Source organism: Schistocerca serialis, chromosome 3 (genome assembly GCF_023864345.2).
Source record: "Schistocerca serialis cubense isolate TAMUIC-IGC-003099 chromosome 3, iqSchSeri2.2, whole genome shotgun sequence".
In the NCBI taxonomy this organism is placed as follows: Eukaryota; Metazoa; Arthropoda; class Insecta; order Orthoptera; family Acrididae; genus Schistocerca; species Schistocerca serialis.
This window is the reverse complement of record NC_064640.1, coordinates 667,334,163-667,361,701: the sequence shown is the minus strand read 5'-3', so window position 1 is coordinate 667,361,701 and position 27,539 is coordinate 667,334,163.

Sequence of the window (27,539 nt, the reverse complement as noted above, 5' to 3'; positions counted from 1 at the left end):
CCCTGGTGAGAAGTAGCGCCAGAAATTTCGTATCCTCGGCACACTCTTGACATTGTGGATCTTGGAATACTGAATTCCCTAATGATATCCGAAGTGGAATCTTCAATGCTTATAGTTCGAAGTACTATTCCGCCATTCCGCGGACAAAGTGTTGATTACCGTCGTGAGGTCATAATCACGTTATATACCTTTTCACATGACTCACCTATGACAGCTCAACCAATGGACTGCCTTTTTATCCCTTGTGTAAGCTATACTTCCGCCGTCTGTATATTTACATATCGCTGTCCCATGACTTTCATCACCATAGTGTAGGATCCATAAATATTTCAGTTTAAAAGAAAAGTTAATTTTTTTAAACATGTATTTCAGATAAAATCAGTTTCCGGAATTAAATTACGGTAGCGTTTTATTCAGAAACGTTGAATATAATTTGGTCCCTCACCGCTGACGATCGATCTTCGTTGTTTTAGTTCGATTTTACAGGGGAAGTCCTACGGGAAGTGACCACAGCTCTCGTCGAGTCTCACTGAGGCTAGTGCTATTGGAGCCACAAACGCACAGAATTCGGGCGTAGGGTAGGCTGTGATTTATTTTGTGTGACAATTAACGAATTGGCCTGTCAGGAATGGAACCATCCAGTCAATTGTGGACTTTGGTGACGGAGTTTGATAGTATCAAGTGCCTCATCAAATTAGGAAAATACGTTAAGAACACCGGTGAGAACTTCAGTAAGTAATTTGTAACAACTCGGAGAGAAAGATTTAATTCTATCTAGTGGAGAAATGCTGAAATGCCCAGCTGGATGAATGCAGGTGACCGCATGTGGGGTAGCGACACGCATAAGGCAGGGCAGGTGACTATTTTTTGTGACTAAGTGTCCCATGGCCGTCGTCCACTGCCAGAACAGCCAGACGTGCCGACGAAGTTTGGAGTGCATGGGCACAGATTCTGTCAACTTTCTCCACGGAAGAGAAAAATTCTTCACTTAGTTCACTCCTATCAATTAATGTGACAATTAGCGAACAGGCACATAAGCTACTGTTTATCACAGTTAAACGAAAATTACAATATTACTAAAATAAATAATGGGTCGCACTTCCGTGAACGTAAATTTCTAATACTTCAGGTACGAAGTCGTAGGGAATTCTAGTGAAAGTACTGACGAGGATTTCGGTTGCATATGGCGCTTCGTGGCAAGACTTGTTAATTTTGTGTGTGTGTGTGTGTGTGTGTGTGTGTGTGTGTGTGTGTGTGTGTGTGTGCCACTACAAAATTTTTATTCATGTAACATTCAGTTTCGTAAATTTTGCGTTGTAATCTGGATGCCAAAATTGGTAGTTTCACGACATCAACCCGTAAAACAGTAAATAAACGACCAATTACTAGAGTTAGGCAGTTAATACTTGTCCATGTTAACATTGCCATAAATATGAATGACAGCAGTACAAAATGGCAACAGATCATAAAGTAAAAGATGAGACTTTACCAATGGATCACAAGATGACTGACGACGAAGTAGAGCAGAACGATACCTTATCAGGCAGTGAGTCAATCAACCGTTATTCGAAACGTGGAGCAGGATACAGTTCCGGTAAAAATTGAATCGAATCTAACAATGAAGGCGGTACAGCTGAATACTGACGTTGATTCAGTGAGTTCATTAAACAGTTTGGTAGCGCAAATGACCACTAATATGTACAGTACGGGTGTAGGTACTAGCTCACAGATGCAAACCGAAATGAATCAGTTGGAAACCAATATTCAAGTAGGGAATTTAAAATTGAAAAATGAAATCAGGACTCAGATGTAGACTGAGTATATTAAATTAGAAGCCATGATTTCCTGTAAAAAGTGATGCAAATTTAGCTGTTTGACTACGGAAAGCTAATGCATATTAGAAACAAGTACATCAGTAAGTAACGTAAACGCCAAAGTAACTAAAACTCAGGCAAATGTTACCGAAATTGAGGAAAGGTTCGACTCCGAAATTCAGAGGATAAAGAAAACAGTGGGACCTATAATTAATGGGAAGTTGCAGTTGGTAGTATTCCGCTGCTAAGACAGAATTTTCAGAAGAGATTACGGACGAATTTCAATAGTTGCGTAACACTGTGACGAGTGTGCAGGAAAAAGTAGGTTATTGCATGCAGAGGAAAGAACCGACTAGACTTTCTACCAAGATGGAATTGTTACAATTGGAAGCCCAGAGTCAGACAAGTAATAACTGTATACTGTTCGTGTTCCAAAAACCAGAGCTCTTGAGTAAAGAGGGTCAGTTAGATCCTCAGAAGAAGGAGGCAGATTAGCATCCATCTGATTGCACAAAAGACTGAGACCATGTTTTACCTGCGGAAATGCCAGACAAGGAAAAAAAAAGATTGATTGATTTATTAATAAGGGAATACTTTCGAAGAAAGCATTCGAAATGGCACTTATTTTCGGCCGGCCAGGGTGGCCGAGCGGTTCTCTGGAACTGCGCGACCGCTACTGTCGCAGGTTCGAATCCTTCCTCGGACATGGATGTGTGTGATGTCCTTAGGTTGGTTATGTTTAAGTAATGATTGTGTACATCCTATTGTTCGCCTTTCAGTCTTCTTCATGTTCCAACATATCATGGCGTAAAGTATACGTCGAGCCTAGATCTGATGCCAGGCAGTATCCTCAGATGCAGAAACACGGAAGTATACAACATCTCTGTTTTCTGGAATGTGTTAGCACTATACTATGGTCCCTTTAGGGGTAAATAACTGTGTTTTCATATAGTCATTAGATATGATCTTGGTTTGCGAAACAGTTTGCAGATAGAGATGTACATAGACAAACTAATGCTCATAACCAATACTTGGCAATAGCTTCTGTCATTACTAGATATGATGTTGAGAGCTCTGATAAGCGGAGGAAGCCCCTGAGGTTAAAAATGTTTGAGTCCGTCAAGAAAGAAAGAAAGAAAATTCTTAGAATATATGGCTAAGAAGCTATGAATAGAAAAGAGTCCTGGAGAAAGCAGAGCTATTCAATGTTGTTCAGTGCGAAGAGCAAACAAGCAATTAAAGCTGTTTGTTGGCTTATGTGCGTTTTATTATAAATACGTGGATGATCAAACATTTAATATTGAATAAAAACAGTGGAGTCATGACTAATGTAATGTGGCGTTTAATCGACTTAAGGAAGGTTTATACAATAATATTTACATTGTGGCATCCTAAACCAAATGAGCCATTCCATATAGCTGTGGATGGGTTTCACTGTAGGTCAGGTATAACAGTGTTTCAGGAAATAGAGGCATAAGGAAAAGATACCCATAGGCAAATTGCTTTTGCATGAACAACCCTAACTATGAAAGAAAGTCTACAGTATCACAAAAAGAGGCAATTATCATAGTCTGCAGCTTCTGTAAGTTACTGAATTTCGCATAGGGAAACAAGATGATCACTCACAATCGTCATAGGGCCTTGACATTTAGAAAAGACTTTCGGATGTTGCATAATAGTTTAGCTCCATGGACCATGGTCATGCAACAATTTTTAATGGAAATTAGGTACGTCAAGGGTGCTGAACATGCAGTACTAGATGCCTCATCAAGATGGCCGGGAACAGTGAAGCTTTAGAAAGAGTGAAAGATACATTATTTCAAGATAGTAGAGGGAGAAGATAAAATACAAGAGCTATGTCGCAACATGAGAAGGCCTAAAAATTCTGACGATTTACTGAAGTCTGTCAAGATCAGATTTGGTGATGCAGACAATGTAACTATAAGAGCCTTGGATGTAATATATAAAAAGGTGTCATATTTGAATAAAATATGTAGACCAGGCATATGGAGAGTGTGTCGGTCTTTGCAGCAGATAGAAGCAACTGTAGACTATTTTCACCTAGCCCATGGACATTGTGGGACTATGAAATGCACTGAGAAGAAGTTTGAGCGTGTAACATTTAATAACATGGTTTGTACGGCTGTACAAACGATAAAGGCGTGTGACATTTACCAGAAATCAAATGTAAATAATGCAACTAGTAGTGGCTGTATACATTTACGGTCAATTACCAAAGACAATGGTGGATTTTGTGTATATTTTAGCTACAGTATATTAATTCTCTGAATTTAACAGACAATAGCCAATAACGAAGGCAACATCGAAGGCAATATATGAACAAATAGTTAGAGACTATTTAGTGGACGTAGGGAAGCTGAAGAGAGAATGGTGTTCAGTTTTGCTTGAAGCGATGATGAGAAAGAATGGCTGAGCAGGAGGTGGAAGTGGTCCACATACCAGCTCACCATCCTTCGAGTAATCCGGCGGGACAGTATATGCTTGGAATAGGCTGTTTATGTAGGACCTGTAGTCACAGAAACTATAAGACGTGGGGCATGTTTTTGAATTATTTCGAAGAAGTTACGAATTCATTGACAAGCTGGAGCACTGGTTCGACTGTGGAAGAGATTCAAAAAGAAGGACGAACTAAATGGTTCAAATGACTCTGAGCACTATGGGACTTAACATGGGAGGTCATCAGTCCCCTAGAACTTAGAACTACTTAAACCTAACTAACCTAAGGACATCACACACATCCACGACCGAGGCAGGATTCGAACCTGCGACCGTAGCAACAGCGCGGTTCCGGACTGAAGCGACTAGAGCTGCTCGGCCACCATGGGCCGGCAAAGACGAACTAAGAATTTACTAAAGGAGTTACCAGAGTTTCCACCATGGGAGGAATTGGACATCAATGTTAAAAGGTCGATGGTCAAAGACGATGAAAAACCAGAATGCAGCAAGAATTCGTCGAAATGACAAAAGAGTTACGACACCTAAATTTAAGATAGGCTATCTCGTACTCATGAAAACACACAAGAAGCCGAGCAAAATAAACAGTAAGATGAATAAATTAATATTCATTTACAATGGGCTGTTTAAAACATTAGTCATTACTGACATAAACGCTTATTACAGTCGAATACCCAATAAGAGAAAAAGTGCTTGGAGTTAGAAATATAATTGCCTTAAAGAGTTGTGAACTGAGAACTGAAGCAAACCTGACTCAGACATAGTGAAACTATGAGAAAAAAATTTGTATATAACTAAATGTTATGATTTAATAGTTAACAGAGAATAAATAATGTGTGTATGTATTTATTTTGTGTTTGCTCAAATGTACCTTCCATACAAGCATCACATGGTACAAGAGTTACAGAAAACCTTGAATCCAAGTATGAGTATGTTGATATAAGAAACTGTGCTTCACCATATGCTCTGTGTATGCATCGTGTAAAATACAAAGAGTGAGCAGAAGGTTCACTAAAATTTGCTGAGAACGGTATGAATGGACAAGAATGGGCACATAGATGAAAGATACTCATACAGTGCGTCACCCACCTGAGAAAGTTCAACTTAGAATTGAAAGCATTAGAGTATAAAGTCTTTTTTTATGTACAGTTACGTCAAGATTTTTGATTTAGTTAAGAAGAATTTGATATTTTGAATTTGGAAGAAACACTCCACAAAAAGGTAGGAAACACGCGCACAAAGGGTAATACAAGAATTCGTGTACAAACTACACTTATATAAATGTATGTAGTAGGATTGTAGTGGTTTCCATCTATATACACGCGAAAATTTTTTGAAGTATGTTAACCTGTTGGTATACACCAACTTATAATTGTTGTGTTTAAAATGCGAAGAGGTTATTTTATGGACAATACTTTTTCCTGAACTATCTCAGAAGAATATTTCATCAAGACGTTGGCATATGTAATGCAACCTAAATTTAGGTACAAAATTCATAGTCTGAGATGTGATGCAGTCTTGGAAAATAGAGTAAGTAAAGTCAGTTGCCTTCAAACTTTCACTTATCTTAACAAGTTTCCTATTTCTGAGCTGTGGCGCAGTCGACCTTCCTTCAGTGGTTTTCTTTGTTCTATATGTTGCGTTAAATTGAAGCTCACATTACCAGCTAATTTTAAAAAGCCGAGCACGGTCCCACTGAGGTGAGAATAAGATCGGAGAGCTAGTACTTTCTTGTGGAGAGAGGAAGTGAAGCCTCCGAGCAACTAGCCAGACTCCGTGGACTGTGTGTTGTGTCCTATGTGGACTGGTGGTCTTATGCCTCGACGTGGTAACTTGGCTTAGTTCCAAGTGTGGATCGCGCTTTCGGCTTATGCAATTGCTGTTTGTTTCCTATTGAAGGCACTGCTCCACATGTAGCTTGTGGAGAAAGTTATTGCCGACAGTGTGTGGAATGCAGTCAGCATTGAATGGGCCTCTAAGTGTTGCTGATGTACATGGGAATGGAAATGCAGCAGTAGCAGTGTAGGATGCAGTGAGAGTTGTGTTATTGGTAAGGACTAAGCTGCTCCAAAGTTACTGGTTAAAGTAAACCTCTGTGAAGTTCGCCATTGTGGTCACCACTGTATGCATGGTAACACCATTGAAAGATTTTTTTCCTTAAATTTAAAGAGTACGGTGTGCCAAGTGATTTTGGTGCTGTTTATGGATATTTAAATTTGCTAGTTGCTTGTGTTTAATTAAGTCCGCCCCGATAGCTGAGTGGTCAGCGCGGCGGTCTGTGACGCCAAGGGGCCCGGATTCGATTCCCGGCTGGGTCGGAGATTTTCTCAGATCAGTGACTGGGTGTTGTGTTGTCCTCATTATCATTTCATCATCATCAGTGGAAGGCAACGAGAAACCACCAGTAGAATCACTTCCCTAGTCGCTCAAGCAGTGGACCTCTCTGACGCGGCTTCCCCCATGACAAGGCCTGCCCCAAGGCAGAACACAAAGTTTTAAAAGTGTGTTAATTAAGCCATCAAGCACCTTCCCTTATTAAATCATAAACCTTCTGGTAATTTAAACTCCTTGGTTGCAATCTGCTAATTATGACAAGCCTGTGGGTTGCAAGGCTAAAAATATTTTATTCACGTTACCTGGTTATTGTAACTGCTTAACAGTTGTTGTGTTGCAGAAAATATTACTGTGTGTTGAAACTGTGTTACTAAAATTGATATAAGGCCCAACAGGATGCCACTGAGGTGGCATGGATAAAGAATAAGATTTCAGCTAGTTGTAATTTCGAAATTATCAGTCTCTAGTACTTCATACAGTAAATAAATTCTTTTAAATTATTTGTTAAACATTTCTTTTCCCAGGAAGCCTCCTACTCTACAAGCTTGGAACTGCCTGTTAGGTACAAAATAATTAATATTTGTCTATTTAGGACTTCATATGAACTTACTTTTTTTTTAATTATGGAACCTGTTTCCCCTGTTCAAGTAAATTTAAGTGATAAGTTGGAGTGTAAAAAAGTTTTCAGTTCACGATTACGATAAAACTTGCCGTCATAAACATCGTAAGAATAACATGCTGAAAGCTCCCTCAGAACTAAAAAGTTTTTAATAAATCCTATGGCTGTTTTTCTTATTTAAATTTCCTGCTAATATGTTTCAGTTATAGTATATTTTCTTGACCAAATTTTCTAAAGTAATTATTAACGTAACTTTTTTAGTCACATTGCGCAAAGGAGTTTTGCATTGGTAGCGAGAGTGCTACAATTGAATTAAAGTCGGCCCAATTGTCTTGTGTTTGAGTTTGAAGAAAGGTTAAACGTAGAATACATAAATATTTCACTTTAAAAGGAAAGCCCTTTTTTTAAAGAAAAATTTCAGATGAAGTCAAGTTTCGAAATTCAATTGCACTTGCATTTCCTTGAGAAATGTTGAATAAAATTTTCCTCCCTCAGAGCTGGCGACCAATCGTCGTAGTTTTAGTTCGATTTCTTAGGGGAAGTCTTACGGTAAGTGAGCACAGCTCTCGTTGAGTCTTCTGAGGCTCATACCTGTTGTGGAAGCAGATTGTAACCACAGAGTCACAGATGTTGTGCGCAACAGAGGCAGTAATCTATATCGTGGATCGAACCATAGAGTCAATTCAGGACTTTGGTGACAAAGTTCGATACTATAAAGTGCGTTTTCAGATCAGGAGAATACATTAGGAACATCGACGAGAAGTTAAGTATAGATTTTGTATAGCATTCAAGCCAATAGGTGGCATTACTCACATAGCAATTCCTTTAGTGAACTTAGCCTCTGCAAGCTTTACTGATTCTCACATACTTTGGTTACAGAGGGTGTAGGGGTAATGATACACTGCATAACGTAGTACATAGCAACACAATTTTTGCTCAAGTAGTAAACAAATTCATAGCAAACTGCTCTTACGTATGGTTGTCGGTGGCACAGTCTTTCTATGGTGAACGATTGTGCATGGTACAGATCTTCTAAATTGGTCACATTTGATTGTTTTCAGTATATGTTTGTGTCCCATGAAGTTATTCTAGCATAGCGTCACCATACATTCGTGCTTCATGTTAATCTTTATATACTACATCATGTAACATAAATAGTGAAATCTAGTACCAACGCATTGCATGTTTTCAATTTCATCCACCATGGTAAAGTCATTATCTGATGATAGACACACATTTACATGTTTCCAGCCACTAGCAGTCAGGTTATACGTGCTATCGAAGTATTGTGCTCTTGAAGGGTGACTTGCCTGCCGTTACCCAAGCTCTGGCAGTTAAAACAGCGACGGTTGCTGCTGCTGTGGCTGCGGTAGAGGTACAGCGTAGTTGGATGGCACCTGGTCCAATAAATCAGGAAGAGCATATGTGGGCTGCCGTGGCAGTGCGGCCAGTAGTATGACAGTGTCCCTATCCAGCATTTGTACTACTATAATTTGAAGACATATTGACTATTAATTGACCATAGTTCTTTCGAAAATATGAAAAGGTTTTCAAATACAGATTCCAATCATGAAACTGTCACTGTTAGCGGTATTTGAAAATCTTTCCATATTTCCGCTACTATCAGATCAGGGATGTGTTGCGCTGGAATAGTAAATAAGCATGATTATTTTCGAATACATATTTATTACTATCAAAAGTGATAACAATACAAATTATTATTATTATTTTTATTATTATTATTATTTCTTTCTTTTCTCAGACGTTATGTCTGGTCAAAAATGGAAAGTGACGCGGACCTTGATCAAGCGTGACTTCCTTTTAACTGTATGGTGTATGTTATATTGCATTTAGGAACTTTCGGGTAATTGAACCTGTATCAATAATTACGGATTTCTGTAGTTGTATATATAAGTTTGGATGTAGCTGTATTGCATTGATGTACTGGTGGATATCGTGTGGTATGACTCCTGTAATTGATAGTATAATTGGTATAATGTCAACTTTATCCTGATGCCTCATGTCCTTGACTTCCTTGACTTGGATGTATTTTTCAATTTTTTCTCCTGTTTTCTTTTCTATATTTGTTGTATTGGGTATGGATATTTCGATTAGTTGTGTTCATTTCTTCTTTTTATTGGTGAGTATGATGACAGGTTTGTTATGTGGTGTTGTTTTATCTATTATAATGGTTCTGTTCCAGTATAATTTGTATTCATCATTCTCCAGTACATTTTGTGTTGCATACTTGTATGTGGGAAATTGTTGTTTTATAATTTTATGTTGTAAGGCAAACTGTTGATGTATTATTTTTGCTACATTGTCATGTCCTCTGGGGTATTCTGTATTTGCTAGTATTGTACATCCGCTTGTGATGTGATCTACTGTTTCTATTTGTTATTTGCAAAGTCTGCATTTATCTGTTGTGGTATTGGGATCTTTAATAATATGCTTGCTGTAATATCTGGTGTTTATTGTTTGATCCTGTATTGCAATCATGAATCCTTCCGTCTCACTGTATATATTGCCTTTTCTTAGCCATGTGTTGGATGCGTCTTGATCGATGTGTGGCTGTGTTAGATGATACGGGTGCTTGCCATGTAGTGATTTCTTTTTCCAATTTACTTTCTTCGTATCTGTTGATGTTATGTGATCTGAAGGGTTGTAGAAGTGTTTATGAAATTGCATTGGTGTAGCTGATGTATTTATATGAGTGATTGCTTTGTGTATTTTGCTAGTTTCTGCTCGTTCTAGAAAGAATTTTCTTAAATTGTCTACCTGTCCATAATGTAGGTTTTTTATATCGATAAATCCCCTTTCTCCTTCCATTCTGCTTAATGTGAATCTTTCTGTTGCTGAATATATGTGATGTATTCTATATTTGTGGCATTTGATCGTGTAAGTGTATTGAGTGCTTCTGGGTCTGTGTTACTCCATTTCACTACTCCAAATGAGTAGGTCAATATTGGTATAGCAAAAGTATTTATAGCTTTTGTCTTGTTTCTTGTTATCAATTCTGTTTTCAGTATTTTTGTTAGTCTTTGTCTATAATTTTCTTTTAGTTCTTCTTTAATATTTGTATTATCTATTCCTATTTCTTGTCTGTATCCTAGATATTTATAGGCATCTGTTTTTTCCATCGCTTCTATGCAGTGGCTGTGGTTATCCAATATGTAATCTTCTTGTTTAGTGTGTTTTCCCTTGACAGAGCTATTTTTCTTACATTTGTCTGTTCCAAAAGCCATATTTATATCATTGCTGAATACTTCTGTTATCTTTAGTAATTGGTTGAGTTGTTGATTTGTTGCTGCCAGTAGTTTTAAATCATCCATGTATAGCAAATGTGTGATTTTGTGTGGGTATGTTCCAGTAATATTGTATCCATAATTTGTATTATTTAGCATGTTGGATAGTGGATTCAGAGCTAGGCAGAACCAGGAAGGACTTAATGAGTCTCCTTGGTATATTCCACGCTTAATCTGTACTGGCTGTGATATGATATTATTTGAATTTGTTTGGATATTAAGTGTCGTTTTCCAATTTTTCATTACTATGTTTAGGAACTGTATCAATTTAGAATCTACTTTGTATATTTCCAATATTTGTAGTAACTACGAGTGGGGTACACTATCAAAAGCTTTTTGGTAATCAATGTATGCGTAGTGTAGCGACCTTTGTTTAGTTTCAGCTTGATATGTCACCTGTGCATCTATTATCAGTTGCTCTTTACATTCTCGTGCTCCTTTGCAACAGCCTTTTTGTTCTTCATTTATGATTTTGTTCTGTGTTGTATGTGTCATTAATTTCTGTGTAATGACTGAAGTTAATATTTTGCATATTGTTGGTAGGCATGTTATGGGGCGATATTTAGCTGGGTTTGCTGTGTCTGCTTGATCTTTAGGTTTCAGATAAGTTATTCCATGTGTAAGTGTATCAGGGAATGTGTATGGGTCTGCAATGTAACTGTTAAATAATTTAGTTAGATGTGAATGTGTTGAGGTGAACTTCTTTAGCCAGAAATTTGTTATTTTATCTTTTCCAGGGGCTTTCCAATTGTGAGTAGAATTAATTGCTTGGGTGACTTCATGTTGCAAAATTATCACTTTTGGCATTTGTGGTATCATCTTGTATGTGTCTGTTTCTGCTTGTATCCACCGTGCATGCCTGTTATGTTGTACCAGGTTTGACCATATGTTGCTCCGGAAGTGTTCCATGTCTGTTATGTTTGGTGGATTGTCTATTTTAATGTGTGTGTTATCTATTGTCTGGTAAAATTTCTTTTGGTTTGTGTTGAATGTTTGGTTTTGTTTCCTTCTATTTTCACTTTTTTTTTATCTTCTAAGTCGTTTGGCCAATGCTTGTAATTTCTGCTTCTTTTCATCTAATTGCTCTATCGCTTCTTGTTGTGAGATTTTACCTAACCTTTTTAGTTTTTTTTTCTGACATTTCATTTCCTATAAATTGTGTTAGCTGTCCGATATCTTTTCTCAGTTTTTCTATTCTGATCTTTAGCCTGTGTTGCCATGCTGGTTTTGTGGGTTTCTTCTGTGTGTTGGCTGGTTATGATCTCTGCCTAGTGTGTATACTTAGTGTAGTGAGTGCTCCTATATAAACCAGTAGTTGTAACTCTTCCATAGTTGTGTTTTCATTTATTTTGTTGTTTATGATTGTGTTGATAGTTTTTATTGTTGTTTCGACTTGTGGGTTATTTGGCGGTCTATGCAAGAATGGTCTAATGTCTGTATTTGTGTCTTTGTATTCTATATATGTCAGCTGAAATTTTTCTTCTATATCTAACATGCATGTCACTTCGTGTTCTATTTGTGATTATTATTATTATTATTGTTATTATATTTTTATTAGATACTTACTTTGAAACGTAACAGTGCTGGGGCCTTAGCTAATACCTGCTGGCACTTCATCCGTTCACTGTGAAGATCAGACCTGCAATGAGGGGCGCTCGGGAAGGTGGTTTCATAATGTAATGAAGAGTAGGGGATGGAATACCTCAATTTCTACTGATCCAGCCTTCCTATTGGTCGTGGTTGGAAGGGGATAGTAGGAGGACTGGAGAGCGGAGGGGTAGATGGTGTGGGACCATGTTTTAAGTCGCCCCATAGTGTAACCTGACACCAGAAGTCTTTATCGTACCTCTCAAGGTGTAGTTCATATAGAGCCTGTATTGAAAACCTACTGGGACTGTAGAGATAATTTTTTTATTAGTTTATTCGAGTCATAAGCAACTCGTTGTTGGAAAGAGATAAAAGTTTTGCAGTGTATACGTAAAACAGTATGTGGTAATTTAGAACATCGAAAAGGTCTGTAAGTAAAACTGTTGCTATAAGGAGGGGTCAAATACACTGTTAAAAGTGTGTTACATGTGGTGCTGCCGCAGTGTGTAGTGTGTATTGCGTTACCATTGGCACCTGAAGGGACCTGAACTTATGAAGACAAGCGAGCAGTTCTGTTTTGTCCACCATACATACAACAGATCTTAGGCTATTGAGGCTCGTATCATGAAAGAGAAAAAACTTTCTTATATTAATCACATTATTACAATGAAGACAAATCCAACTTCTCAGCAGTACGGTTTTCATCGATTATTCCCAGGCGCCTTCAGCCACAGACCATTACTTCAGAGTAGCAAAGGCAGCATTATCATCGATGTTCCTTATGTGTTAATGTAATCAACCGTAAAAGAAAGAAAAGACCGTATGACATTGTTGGCTGAGAACCCCGAGGGGTAGGTTCAGATGCCCACTGGTAAAGGATTTTCGTCGTCTGCGCACCATAATCTGTCCCTTGCAGTGAGGTGCAGACATGCGTCGTAAGTGTAGCTTGAATGTAGACGACTGCACTGGATGTGTGCATAGCGATATGTAATGTCTGTAGTATAACGAACAGAGAGGGCTCAGGAAGAAATCCGGCGCCGACACACAGGTTACTCCTCTAGCGCAGCACCAGGGGTAACTCCGAACTTTGCTTCCCGAGACGATGAAGTGAACACTTTCAACAGCATCAGATTCCCTCATTGTACGAAGTGCTCCGAAGAAGTTTGGAATTTAATTCAGGACATGACTAAAATTCTGGTGATCAGGAACCCAATGTCAGCAACTCTCCATCCTTTGCCTGCCAAATAATGGCGGTGAAAATTTCTTCTATCACCAGGATACGAAACGGCTACCTCCTTCTCGAGAGCCACTACACAGGCATGAGTTAGCGAACTCTGTATGGAGATTGCTAATGAATCGCAAGCTCAGCACGAAGCAGCGTGGCAGGTAGTACCTCAGAGGCTTCATTGTACGATAACACGTCGTTACAATTCGTGTTTCATTTTTAACAGTGTTTCATTGTTAATTATGTAAGTTCTTACGCATTTATTTGTATATTAAGTCTTAGCTAACGGGAAGAATTCCTTCTATGTGGTTACAATTACTGAGGAAACATTCATATGTATGGAATTCCTAACGGATCAAACTGCTGAGGTCATAGGTCCCTAGACTTACACACTACTTAAACTAACTTATGCTAAGAACAACACATACCCCCATGCCCGAGGGAGGACTCGAACCTCTAGCGGGAGGGGCCAATTACTGAGGACCGGTTTCACAAAACCTTACGACTACAAAATTTGCAAAAATGAGTTAAATATGTACTAGTGTAATTCGAAATGAGGAGAACCCATTGCAGTGTACGGATTTTAAGAAAATTTACTATTTGATAGTTTAATTTTGTTCACAAAACTGTAAAATTTTTCTGAACTCGACATCTACAAAGGCGAATTTTCCGAAATGTGATCTACTGCTTGTGGTAGATATTTTTTGTTACTTTTTGACAACGTAGCTCTCTACTTCGGAATCAGGGTTCACAGTTGCTAGCCCTCTGATAGGTTATTTGATACCATTAAAAAGGAATTGGGAAAATTAGAAAACTATAGCTTTACCGTCTCACTATCATGAGGTTGTGAGCTAAAATAGTACCTGTATGCCTCTGGGCAAGGATGGGCATTTGTACGATTTCGGGACCACTGCTAACAGATTATTAAAAGAGAAGCTATGATCCAAAATACCTGAAGCCAGAGTTCTTACTTATAAAAAATTAAATCGATCATTGATGAAGTGAAGAAAATTTAAATAGATAGTTTCAAGATCATTGTTCTATCACCTACCGTGTCAAAAAAAATATTTTTCGATACATGATCAGAATAAGCCAGAAAGTTCTATGGAGAGGCTTTACAGTGTGCTCAGTGTGCTGACGATGTTTGGTTAGTAGGGCGCCCAACTGTGTGGTCATCAGCGCCCGTACGAAGTCCCAATTTTGTTCATAGTCCAATCTAGCCACTGTCACGAATGATGATGACGATGAAATTATGAGGCCAACACAAACGTACAGTCTCCGGGGAGAGGAAACCCCAACCTGGCCGGGAATCGAACCAGGGCCCGACAGTGCAGCGATGAACATGATAGTGAAAATAGTGAAGTACAACACCTTAATGAAATAGTTTATTAAATTATTACTTTTTCAGTGAGTTAAAGTAAACTAGAACATTGCAGCTATAAAATAATCTGTACATGTTCAATTTTCATAATTTTTACATATTTTTTATTTGCAACTTAAGTCATAGAAATATTTTCCCTTGTTATAATTATTATGTATCTAGCGTTTACTTACAAAATATGATCTTGTAAGTCATTAGCTACGCATAGTAGTTCAATAAAATTTCTTTTCTTATAGTTGTTCACTTTTGTAAAAATGGTCCTCAGTTTTTATCCCTATGTGTAAATATGACCACGCGTTACGTTAGTGCAGTCACGTTTAACCGTGAGATACTTCCTAACTAAATTTTGCTGAGGCGAAAAAATTATGTTCCGCTAGGAATATTTACGCTGCTTATTGTGGAGTGTCAATGGCGCCTGACGAAACAAAGCCGTCACGAGGTAGGTGATCACGTTTGTTGGACCCGGAAGCGTGCGCAGCGAGCACGTGTCGCAGGCGCGAGCAACGGAATCACCTCTGATCCAGTAGCGTTATATAATGTTGGCCAGCCGCTCTCGTCAAGGGTAAACATTACGTCAGGCCAGATTACCATTGCCAACAGACATCACGTGTACCTATACTGTGTGTTACGTATTTAACAGCGTTGCCTTTCCTGAACGCATTATGCGAATATTTCTCACGATATTATCATTTTCTTTTATCTTATTTCATGAGAGCTTATTATTTCATAACCGCAAAGTCTTCAATTAAATTTTAGTGACTAAAAAGTTCTCGGTTAACCCCTTATGTGGACTTCTTCGTGCGCGCTACTCTGCTGCTGTGCGTCATTTCCCCCGGCATTGGCTTGCTCAGTTGCGCCAAATGTCTTGCTCTCATAAGAGCTTTTATTTCTTGGTTTCAGTTTATGGAGCAAAACTGAAGTGAACTAGGATCGAAAACAATAAATTAAACAAGTGAAAAAAAACTTTATTCTCTCCTAACTGCAGGTCCTTCCCTGTGCAAAATAGTTTAAAAGATGACGCTGCATAGAGAGGAACTTTATTTTCTGCATACCAAGGCCTCTTCTCATGCATACACCACACCTCCTTCTTGTTTTTTTTTTTTTTTTTTTTTTTTTTTTTTGACGGGCGTCACAAAAATTCTTGAAAGTGCATGACTATAGTACGAGTTGCTTATCATGTTCGAGGCCGGCATCCAATTCATGATCCTCGTTGTGGAGAGAATATGACATCTGTTCCCAGAGACTTCTCGTGACTTCCGATATGCCTTTTCCGTGGCCACGTTTTTTTCTTTTTTGTGCTGAATAACACACTGAAGCATACAACGTCCAATTATTGTGACCGAGCGAGGTGGCGCAGTGGTTAGCACACTGGACTCGCATTCGGGAGGACGACGGTTCAATCCCGTCTCCGGCCATCCTGATTTAGGTTTTCCGTGATTTCCCTAAATCGCTTCAGGCAAATGCCGGGATGGTTCCTTTGAAAGGGCACGGCCGATTTCCTTCCCCATCCTTCCCTCACCCGAGCTTGCGCTCCGTCTCTAATGGCCTCGTTGTCGACGGGACGTTAAACACTAATCTCCTCCTCCTCCTCCAATTATTGTGAAAAATGTTCTCATAATGTTTTTTCAGACTGCTCCTGGCGATATGGTAGCTCTTGAATTGGGATTTGCTTCTGTGGTGTCACCGCAAGACACCACACTTGCTAGGTGGTAGCCTTTAAATCGGCCGCGGTCCGTTAGTATAACATCGGACCCGCGTGTCGCCACTATCAATGATTGCAGACCGAGCGCCGCCACACGGCAGGTCTAGTCTAAAGAGACTCCCTAACACTCGCCCCAGTTGTACAGCCGATTTTGCTAGCGATGGTTCGCGGTCTACATACGCTCTCATTTGCAGAGACGCCAGTTTAGCATAGCCTTCAGCTACGTCATTTGCTACGACCTAGCAAGGCGCCATATTCAGTTACTATGTCTTCTGAACAGATAATATTGTGAATCATGTACCGTCAAGAGCGACGTTCATCGTAATGGATTAAAGTTAAGTATGAAAGTAATTACGTCCGCTTTCTGAATTCTAATTTCTTGTCATGTTCCAGACCTCACGTCAGTATAGTCCTTCCCTCCTCACGCCAGCCTGCGTGAGCTAAAACGCGTACATTTCGGCCTCCTCTAGCAACACGGTGTTGGCACTTCTGCCAACACAACAGCTTCTATCCACGCCTCCAATTTATTGTTGTATCCATGATAACACTTGGCTTTTACACGATGCCATTCTTTGAGTTTACTTCTTTAAATGTAATGTCGTCGAAAATACTGATTATCAAGGCATCTGTCTTGTTTTTCCGTTCCAGTAGCAGCTACATTTACCTGTACGCCGTTACATTTCCCCCACTCTTCAGTGTCTCATTTTCACGAAGTCAGGAAACTGCTTTCTGGTTTGCCCCATTGTGTCGACATCGTCGGTGTTCGTACTCCTCACCGAGCGATGTAGCGCAGTGGTTAATACACTGGACTTGCATTAGGAAAACGACGCTTCAAATCCCCGTCCTGCCATCAGGATTTGGATTTTCCGTGATTTCACTAATTCACTCCAGGCAATCTGAGATTGGGATCCATCTCTATTGGCATCGAAGTCGACACGACGCTAAACCCTAATCTTCATTCCTTCTTCCTCGTTAATTTGGCAGCAAAATATGGACTATCGTTGCACTTGTCAAAGTAAATACAATAATCCTTTTGGAGCAAATCATGAGCAAGCTCCAAAACAATTCGAGATGCTATTTTCTCTCAAAGATAATTACTGAATTAAATTGTGACCTTAAAAGTATAAAAAATGACAAACAGTATAACTGGCCAAGAATGCACAGTCTTTACGGATGACAGGTACCATCTAGAGGAGGGGCATTAACTAACTGCAACATAACACCTACCGACCTCTCCGTTAGCAACAAGCCGCACAACGCTATGGACGATTATCTCCGTTAAACTCCCTGTGAACGAGCTGGCCACGAACGGATATATCCATCATGCCCACTTCAAGTTCTGACTACACGGGTTGCATTGAGATATTATTTCAAGCTATCGACGATTTTCTCCAGCAAGTCATTGGCAAAGGGATAATGCGCGTCTACTGGCGTGGATGTTGCAGTGGCGTGTCCTGGGATCACTGATTATACTGAAGTCAACAATACTATTTCGTTTTCAGTGTTATGGTTCCCATGATGGTGTAAAACTGGGAGCCTCTTTGGATGAAATACAGCTGAATGGACTGGTGACTTCATGCACCATACCCTTGATAAAGTTGTTAACACAATTTCCAAGACCTCACTGGACAATTCGTAGTAGCTATTCATAAGCTATTTTCTCCAACAGTCGACTTCTGCAGATTTTTGTAGTTAAAATGTGTCTGGAATTCGGTGCAGTCCTGGGAAACGGTATTGACAACCTGTCAAACGTCAGTGTTAACAAAGGCACACGGCAAATCATAATAAAGATTCGCAATACTGAAGCCGTGAGTAACCCTCACAGTCGTAAATCCTGTATCCTCTTAAGCAGTTGTCAATCTAATAATGGTATATTTTACTGGACGCTTTTCCTCAGAACAGAAATAAAGCCGAGTGCTAAAACAAATGAAGCAATCGTCTGTCTTTGGGAACTTCGTCATCTTGGCAACTAACAACAACTCTTTTACTCCGGTGAGTTACTATCACTTACACTAAATTCACTCTCCAGTGTGAACGACACGATATGAATATGAACGGCAGCTTGCGCTATCCCACTTCATGGTGATCGAAGCACAACATTGTTGTCAGCAAGCAGTGAAAAATTTGGAAATTCGTGTTAAGTTCTTATGGGACCAAACTGCTGAGTTCATCGGTCCCTAGGCTTACACACTACGTAATCTAACTTAAACTAACTAACGCTGACAACACATACACTCATGTCCGAGTGAGGACTCGAACCTACAGTGGAGAGAGCCACGCGAATCGGGGCAAGGTGCCCCGCGGCTACCCCGCGCTGTCCAGAATGCAGTGAAGCAGGCCCAGCAGGATTATTGGTGTGGGTTAGGGACACGCAAGTCACCGAAATGGCGTCCAGTTGAAAGACTTGCCTCAGTTCGTTGAGCTAAGTGAAATTATAATTACAATTATTATTATTATTGTTATTATTATTATTGATACTGTGGACCTGATACACTCTTTGCTAAACCTGTCACTGAAGATTGTGTGTGTATCGTCGACATGTAATCAGATAAGGAGATTGGAATAAGGAACTTAGCACCTGAAAACCAAGCGATACACAGAGTGCTTCTTTCAATCGATGTCGCAGAGTACCTGAGTTTAATTTATTTTACAGCTACCTCAAGAAACGAGGATTTATACTAATAATTGGCATATTTGCTTGGTCTTAGAACTTAGTTTCTATGACCATTAACTATTGCGACTCACAAAGAACAGATATTAAGACAAGACAAATAACTTGCAAATTATTTTAGCAATACAATTTTTTTCGCGTGGAGGCATGTACTGCCCCATGCAGTAATAGACTTCTTAATTATGTATTCATGTTTCTAGCGTATGAAGAAATCTTTCTGGCACAAGTATTTCGGCTGCCTGGATTAAGGAAAGTATTGTTTTCAATCTCAGTAACGACTGATACACTAACTACACTTTCACATAAAAATGTAGTCCAGTTTTTAAATATATGGACGACAGTGAGGAGTTATTGGATTTCATAGCGCCACTAACGGGTTACAACTAGGCGATCGGCACGTTGTAGTTAGACATTTGATAACTGCCATGAATGCCATTAAAACTGGTCGCCTTCAGCTATGATCTTCCGTTTATTATTTTGGTTGATAAGAAAACACTTTTATTTGGTATGATACACCCCCCTCCCTCCCTCAATCTCATTCCATTTCTCAGACACAGAGGACAAGTTACAAGAATTAGGTTAGGACACACTGGTGCCAGAAATGATATCCTTGAGACACTTGATCTTGTTATACCTGAAGTCTTTGAATAAACATCCTAAATATCTGTACACGTATCTCTCTCTTGAAATTTAAGGGCGTGCAAGACTCCGAAACTCTGCCATGAGGCATGTATCCATTAGATTATATTTACAATTCTTTGTCGTCTTTACAATCACTGATGTAAGAAGGCCCTTCTCACTTCTCTATCAAATCAATAACTACACCCTGCAGCGTTATACTACGTAATGCAGTGACAGCATTAGACGTCGAGGTATGGCCCGTCGCTTGTATCGGAAATAACGTAAAGAAAATATCATGCAACGTATTCTTATAATTATATGTTACCAACTGCATTTTGTTTCATGTAAACTGATTTAGAATAATATGTGTTATCAAAAGTATTCAGTATGTAGGTAACCAAGCATGTGAAAATGTCCCACGAACTCCTCCAGGTGATGAGTAATTAAGACACTGGGCACTCATTCGGGAAGAGACGGGTTCAGTTCTCTATTCAGCTATCAAGATTTAAGTTTTCTGCGGTTTTCCTAAACCACCTTTTGGTGGTGGGACGTGGTTCCTAAATCACTTTAACTGATTGCCAGTATAGTAATTCTGAATATGTCAAAACTCATTTCTTTTTCCAGCCATGTCCTGTTGCGCTAATGAAGTTAAAATAATATATTACTAAATAGTTGTTAGGAATGTAATTTGTAACGGTATGTGTTGTGGATTAGCAAGACAGCCAACCCACTATGAGAGGAAGCCGAAAGGCACGCGTTTTAGCTCACGCAGGCTGGCGTGAGGTCTGGAACAGGTCAAGGAAATGAGACTAGCAAAAAAAGGACGTAGCTGTGGAATACTTATCTTTAATCCATAAATGGTGAACATCGCTCTTGACGGTACATGTTTTACAGCATCAGTAGTGACTGGTAAGGGCGCCTTGCTAGGTCGTAACAAATGACGTAGCTGAAGGCTATGCTAACTATCGTCTCGGCAAATGAGAGCGTAATTTGTCAGTGAACCATCGCTAGCAAAGTCGGCTGTACAACTGGGGCGAGTGGTAGGAAGTCTCTCTAGACCTGCCGTGTGGCGGCGCTCGGTCTGCAATCACTGATAGTGGCGACATGAGGGTCCGACGTATACTAACGGACCGCGGCCGATTTAAAGGCTACCACCTAGCAAGTGTGGCGTCTGGCGGTGACACCACAGTATGGAATGCCTGGGTGTCGACAGCCCAATTTCAGTTTTAAAAATTACAGAGATTGTATTCCCGTGTATTTGCCCAACCGTCAACAGGGCCTACTGTATTATCTGAACTCTGTCATTTCTGACCACACATGAACCTTGGATCTTGACGAGGTGGGGTGGCTTTCGCGCCTCAACGATACTGCTACCTGTATCGTAGATACAAGCACAACGAAAGAATATTGTGAAGAGACCACAGAAACGGACGGTTCCCGAAGTGGGTGCACTGGCAACGGTCTCGATGTTTGACAGATCTGCCTTTGCAACATCAGCCAACATGACCTTTCCGTGCTGAAAGCAAGGGGAACCTACATTCGCGATTTTTTTCTCCTAGGGCATGCAGCTCTACTCTATGACATAATGATGCCAACATTCTCTTGGGTAAAATATTCCGTAGGTAAAATAGTTCCCCAGAATGGCTGAGCAGGAGGTGGAAGTGGTCCACATACCAGCTCACCATCCTTCGAGTAATCCGGCGGGACAGTATATGCTTGGAATAGGCTGTTTATGTAGGACCTGTAGTCACAGAAACTATAAGACGTGGGGCATGTTTTTGAATTATTTCGAAGAAGTTACGAATTCATTGACAAGCTGGAGCACTGGTTCGACTGTGGAAGAGATTCAAAAAGAAGGACGAACTAAATGGTTCAAATGACTCTGAGCACTATGGGACTTAACATGGGAGGTCATCAGTCCCCTAGAACTTAGAACTACTTAAACCTAACTAACCTAAGGACATCACACACATCCACGACCGAGGCAGGATTCGAACCTGCGACCGTAGCAACAGCGCGGTTCCGGACTGAAGCGACTAGAGCTGCTCGGCCACCATGGGCCGGCAAAGACGAACTAAGAATTTACTAAAGGAGTTACCAGAGTTTCCACCATGGGAGGAATTGGACATCAATGTTAAAAGGTCGATGGTCAAAGACGATGAAAAACCAGAATGCAGCAAGAATTCGTCGAAATGACAAAAGAGTTACGACACCTAAATTTAAGATAGGCTATCTCGTACTCATGAAAACACACAAGAAGCCGAGCAAAATAAACAGTAAGATGAATAAATTAATATTCATTTACAATGGGCTGTTTAAAACATTAGTCATTACTGACATAAACGCTTATTACAGTCGAATACCCAATAAGAGAAAAAGTGCTTGGAGTTAGAAATATAATTGCCTTAAAGAGTTGTGAACTGAGAACTGAAGCAAACCTGACTCAGACATAGTGAAACTATGAGAAAAAAATTTGTATATAACTAAATGTTATGATTTAATAGTTAACAGAGAATAAATAATGTGTGTATGTATTTATTTTGTGTTTGCTCAAATGTACCTTCCATACAAGCATCACATGGTACAAGAGTTACAGAAAACCTTGAATCCAAGTATGAGTATGTTGATATAAGAAACTGTGCTTCACCATATGCTCTGTGTATGCATCGTGTAAAATACAAAGAGTGAGCAGAAGGTTCACTAAAATTTGCTGAGAACGGTATGAATGGACAAGAATGGGCACATAGATGAAAGATACTCATACAGTGCGTCACCCACCTGAGAAAGTTCAACTTAGAGTTGAAAGCATTAGAGTATAAAGTGGTTTTTTATGTACAGTTACGTCAAGATTTTTGATTTAGTTAAGCATACTTCTATCCACGCCTCCAATTTATTGTTGTATCCATGATAACACTTGGCTTTTACACGATGCCATTCTTTGAGTTTACTTCTTTAAATGTAATGTCGTCGAAAATACTGATTATCAAGGCATCTGTCTTGTTTTTCCGTTCCAGTAGCAGCTACATTTACCTGTACGCCGTTACATTTCCCCCACTCTTCAGTTTCTCATTTTCACGAAGTCAGGAAACTGCTTTCTGGTTTGCCCCATTGTGTCGACATCGTCGGTGTTCGTACTCCTCACCGAGCGATGTAGCGCAGTGGTTAATACACTGGACTTGCATTAGGAAAACGACGCTTCAAATCCCCGTCCTGCCATCAGGATTTGGATTTTCCGTGATTTCACTAATTCACTCCAGGCAATCTGAGATTGGGATCCATCTCTATTGGCATCGAAGTCGACACGACGCTAAACCCTAATCTTCATTCCTTCTTCCTCGTTAATTTGGCAGCAAAATATGGACTATCGTTGCACTTGTCAAAGTAAATACAATAATCCTTTTGGAGCAAATCATGAGCAAGCTCCAAAACAATTCGAGATGCTATTTTCTCTCAAAGATAATTACTGAATTAAATTGTGACCTTAAAAGTATAAAAAATGACAAACAGTATAACTGGCCAAGAATGCACAGTCTTTACGGATGACAGGTACCATCTAGAGGAGGGGCATTAACTAACTGCAACATAACACCTACCGACCTCTCCGTTAGCAACAAGCCGCACAACGCTATGGACGATTATCTCCGTTAAACTCCCTGTGAACGAGCTGGCCACGAACGGATATATCCATCATGCCCACTTCAAGTTCTGACTACACGGGTTGCATTGAGATATTATTTCAAGCTATCGACGATTTTCTCCAGCAAGTCATTGGCAAAGGGATAATGCGCGTCTACTGGCGTGGATGTTGCAGTGGCGTGTCCTGGGATCACTGATTATACTGAAGTCAACAATACTATTTCGTTTTCAGTGTTATGGTTCCCATGATGGTGTAAAACTGGGAGCCTCTTTGGATGAAATACAGCTGAATGGACTGGTGACTTCATGCACCATACCCTTGATAAAGTTGTTAACACAATTTCCAAGACCTCACTGGACAATTCGTAGTAGCTATTCATAAGCTATTTTCTCCAACAGTCGACTTCTGCAGATTTTTGTAGTTAAAATGTGTCTGGAATTCGGTGCAGTCCTGGGAAACGGTATTGACAACCTGTCAAACGTCAGTGTTAACAAAGGCACACGGCAAATCATAATAAAGATTCGCAATACTGAAGCCGTGAGTAACCCTCACAGTCGTAAATCCTGTATCCTCTTAAGCAGTTGTCAATCTAATAATGGTATATTTTACTGGACGCTTTTCCTCAGAACAGAAATAAAGCCGAGTGCTAAAACAAATGAAGCAATCGTCTGTCTTTGGGAACTTCGTCATCTTGGCAACTAACAACAACTCTTTTACTCCGGTGAGTTACTATCACTTACACTAAATTCACTCTCCAGTGTGAACGACACGATATGAATATGAACGGCAGCTTGCGCTATCCCACTTCATGGTGATCGAAGCACAACATTGTTGTCAGCAAGCAGTGAAAAATTTGGAAATTCGTGTTAAGTTCTTATGGGACCAAACTGCTGAGTTCATCGGTCCCTAGGCTTACACACTACGTAATCTAACTTAAACTAACTAACGCTGACAACACATACACTCATGTCCGAGTGAGGACTCGAACCTACAGTGGAGAGAGCCACGCGAATCGGGGCAAGGTGCCCCGCGGCTACCCCGCGCTGTCCAGAATGCAGTGAAGCAGGCCCAGCAGGATTATTGGTGTGGGTTAGGGACACGCAAGTCACCGAAATGGCGTCCAGTTGAAAGACTTGCCTCAGTTCGTTGAGCTAAGTGAAATTATAATTACAATTATTATTATTATTGTTATTATTATTATTGATACTGTGGACCTGATACACTCTTTGCTAAACCTGTCACTGAAGATTGTGTGTGTATCGTCGACATGTAATCAGATAAGGAGATTGGAATAAGGAACTTAGCACCTGAAAACCAAGCGATACACAGAGTGCTTCTTTCAATCGATGTCGCAGAGTACCTGAGTTTAATTTATTTTACAGCTACCTCAAGAAACGAGGATTTATACTAATAATTGGCATATTTGCTTGGTCTTAGAACTTAGTTTCTATGACCATTAACTATTGCGACTCACAAAGAACAGATATTAAGACAAGACAAATAACTTGCAAATTATTTTAGCAATACAATTTTTTTCGCGTGGAGGCATGTACTGCCCCATGCAGTAATAGACTTCTTAATTATGTATTCATGTTTCTAGCGTATGAAGAAATCTTTCTGGCACAAGTATTTCGGCTGCCTGGATTAAGGAAAGTATTGTTTTCAATCTCAGTAACGACTGATACACTAACTACACTTTCACATAAAAATGTAGTCCAGTTTTTAAATATATGGACGACAGTGAGGAGTTATTGGATTTCATAGCGCCACTAACGGGTTACAACTAGGCGATCGGCACGTTGTAGTTAGACATTTGATAACTGCCATGAATGCCATTAAAACTGGTCGCCTTCAGCTATGATCTTCCGTTTATTATTTTGGTTGATAAGAAAACACTTTTATTTGGTATGATACACCCCCCTCCCTCCCTCAATCTCATTCCATTTCTCAGACACAGAGGACAAGTTACAAGAATTAGGTTAGGACACACTGGTGCCAGAAATGATATCCTTGAGACACTTGATCTTGTTATACCTGAAGTCTTTGAATAAACATCCTAAATATCTGTACACGTATCTCTCTCTTGAAATTTAAGGGCGTGCAAGACTCCGAAACTCTGCCATGAGGCATGTATCCATTAGATTATATTTACAATTCTTTGTCGTCTTTACAATCACTGATGTAAGAAGGCCCTTCTCACTTCTCTATCAAATCAATAACTACACCCTGCAGCGTTATACTACGTAATGCAGTGACAGCATTAGACGTCGAGGTATGGCCCGTCGCTTGTATCGGAAATAACGTAAAGAAAATATCATGCAACGTATTCTTATAATTATATGTTACCAACTGCATTTTGTTTCATGTAAACTGATTTAGAATAATATGTGTTATCAAAAGTATTCAGTATGTAGGTAACCAAGCATGTGAAAATGTCCCACGAACTCCTCCAGGTGATGAGTAATTAAGACACTGGGCACTCATTCGGGAAGAGACGGGTTCAGTTCTCTATTCAGCTATCAAGATTTAAGTTTTCTGCGGTTTTCCTAAACCACCTTTTGGTGGTGGGACGTGGTTCCTAAATCACTTTAACTGATTGCCAGTATAGTAATTCTGAATATGTCAAAACCCATTTCTTTTTCCAGCCATGTCCTGTTGCGCTAATGAAGTTAAAATAATATATTACTAAATAGTTGTTAGGAATGTAATTTGTAACGGTATGTGTTGTGGATTAGCAAGACAGCCAACCCACTATGAGAGGAAGCCGAAAGGCACGCGTTTTAGCTCACGCAGGCTGGCGTGAGGTCTGGAACAGGTCAAGGAAATGAGACTAGCAAAAAAAGGACGTAGCTGTGGAATACTTATCTTTAATCCATAAATGGTGAACATCGCTCTTGACGGTACATGTTTTACAGCATCAGTAGTGACTGGTAAGGGCGCCTTGCTAGGTCGTAACAAATGACGTAGCTGAAGGCTATGCTAACTATCGTCTCGGCAAATGAGAGCGTAATTTGTCAGTGAACCATCGCTAGCAAAGTCGGCTGTACAACTGGGGCGAGTGGTAGGAAGTCTCTCTAGACCTGCCGTGTGGCGGCGCTCGGTCTGCAATCACTGATAGTGGCGACATGAGGGTCCGACGTATACTAACGGACCGCGGCCGATTTAAAGGCTACCACCTAGCAAGTGTGGCGTCTGGCGGTGACACCACAGTATGGAATGCCTGGGTGTCGACAGCCCAATTTCAGTTTTAAAAATTACAGAGATTGTATTCCCGTGTATTTGCCCAACCGTCAACAGGGCCTACTGTATTATCTGAACTCTGTCATTTCTGACCTCACATGAACCTTGGATCTTGACGAGGTGGGGTGGCTTTCGCGCCTCAACGATACTGCTACCTGTATCGTAGATACAAGCACAACGAAAGAATATTGTGAAGAGACCACAGAAACGGACGGTTCCCGAAGTGGGTGCACTGGCAACGGTCTCGATGTTTGACAGATCTGCCTTTGCAACATCAGCCAACATGACCTTTCCGTGCTGAAAGCAAGGGGAACCTACATTCACGATTTTTTTCTCCGAGGGCATGCAGCTCTACTCTATGACATAATGATGACAACATTCTCTTGGGTAAAATATTCCGTAGGTAAAATAGTTCCCCAGTCGGAATTATGGGCGCAGAATAAGGGGGATGTCGTCACCAGGGAAAACAAAACTATCATTCCACAGGTAGGAGCTTGGAATGTTAGCTCCCTTAATCAAAAATGGTTCAAATGGCTCTGAGCACTATGGGACTTAACTTCTGAGGTCATCAGTCCCCTAGAATTTAGATCTACTTAAACCTAACTAACCTAAGGACATAACACACATCCATGCCAGAGGCAGGATTCGAACCTGCGACCGTAGCGGTCGCGCGGTTCCAGACTGAAGCGCCTAGAACCGCTCGGCCACCCCGGCCGGCCCTCCCTTAATCGAGATGGTAATTTACTGAATTTAAAAAAAATGAAGAGGATAGGTCGACATTAGACATATACAGAATCAGTGAAGTGCGGTGGCAGGAAAAACAGCACCTGAGGTCATGTAAGTACAGGACTATAAATACAAGCTATAAATACAATATCAAATAGGGCTAGTGCAGGAGTAGGTCTAATAATGAATAAAAACTTAGCCA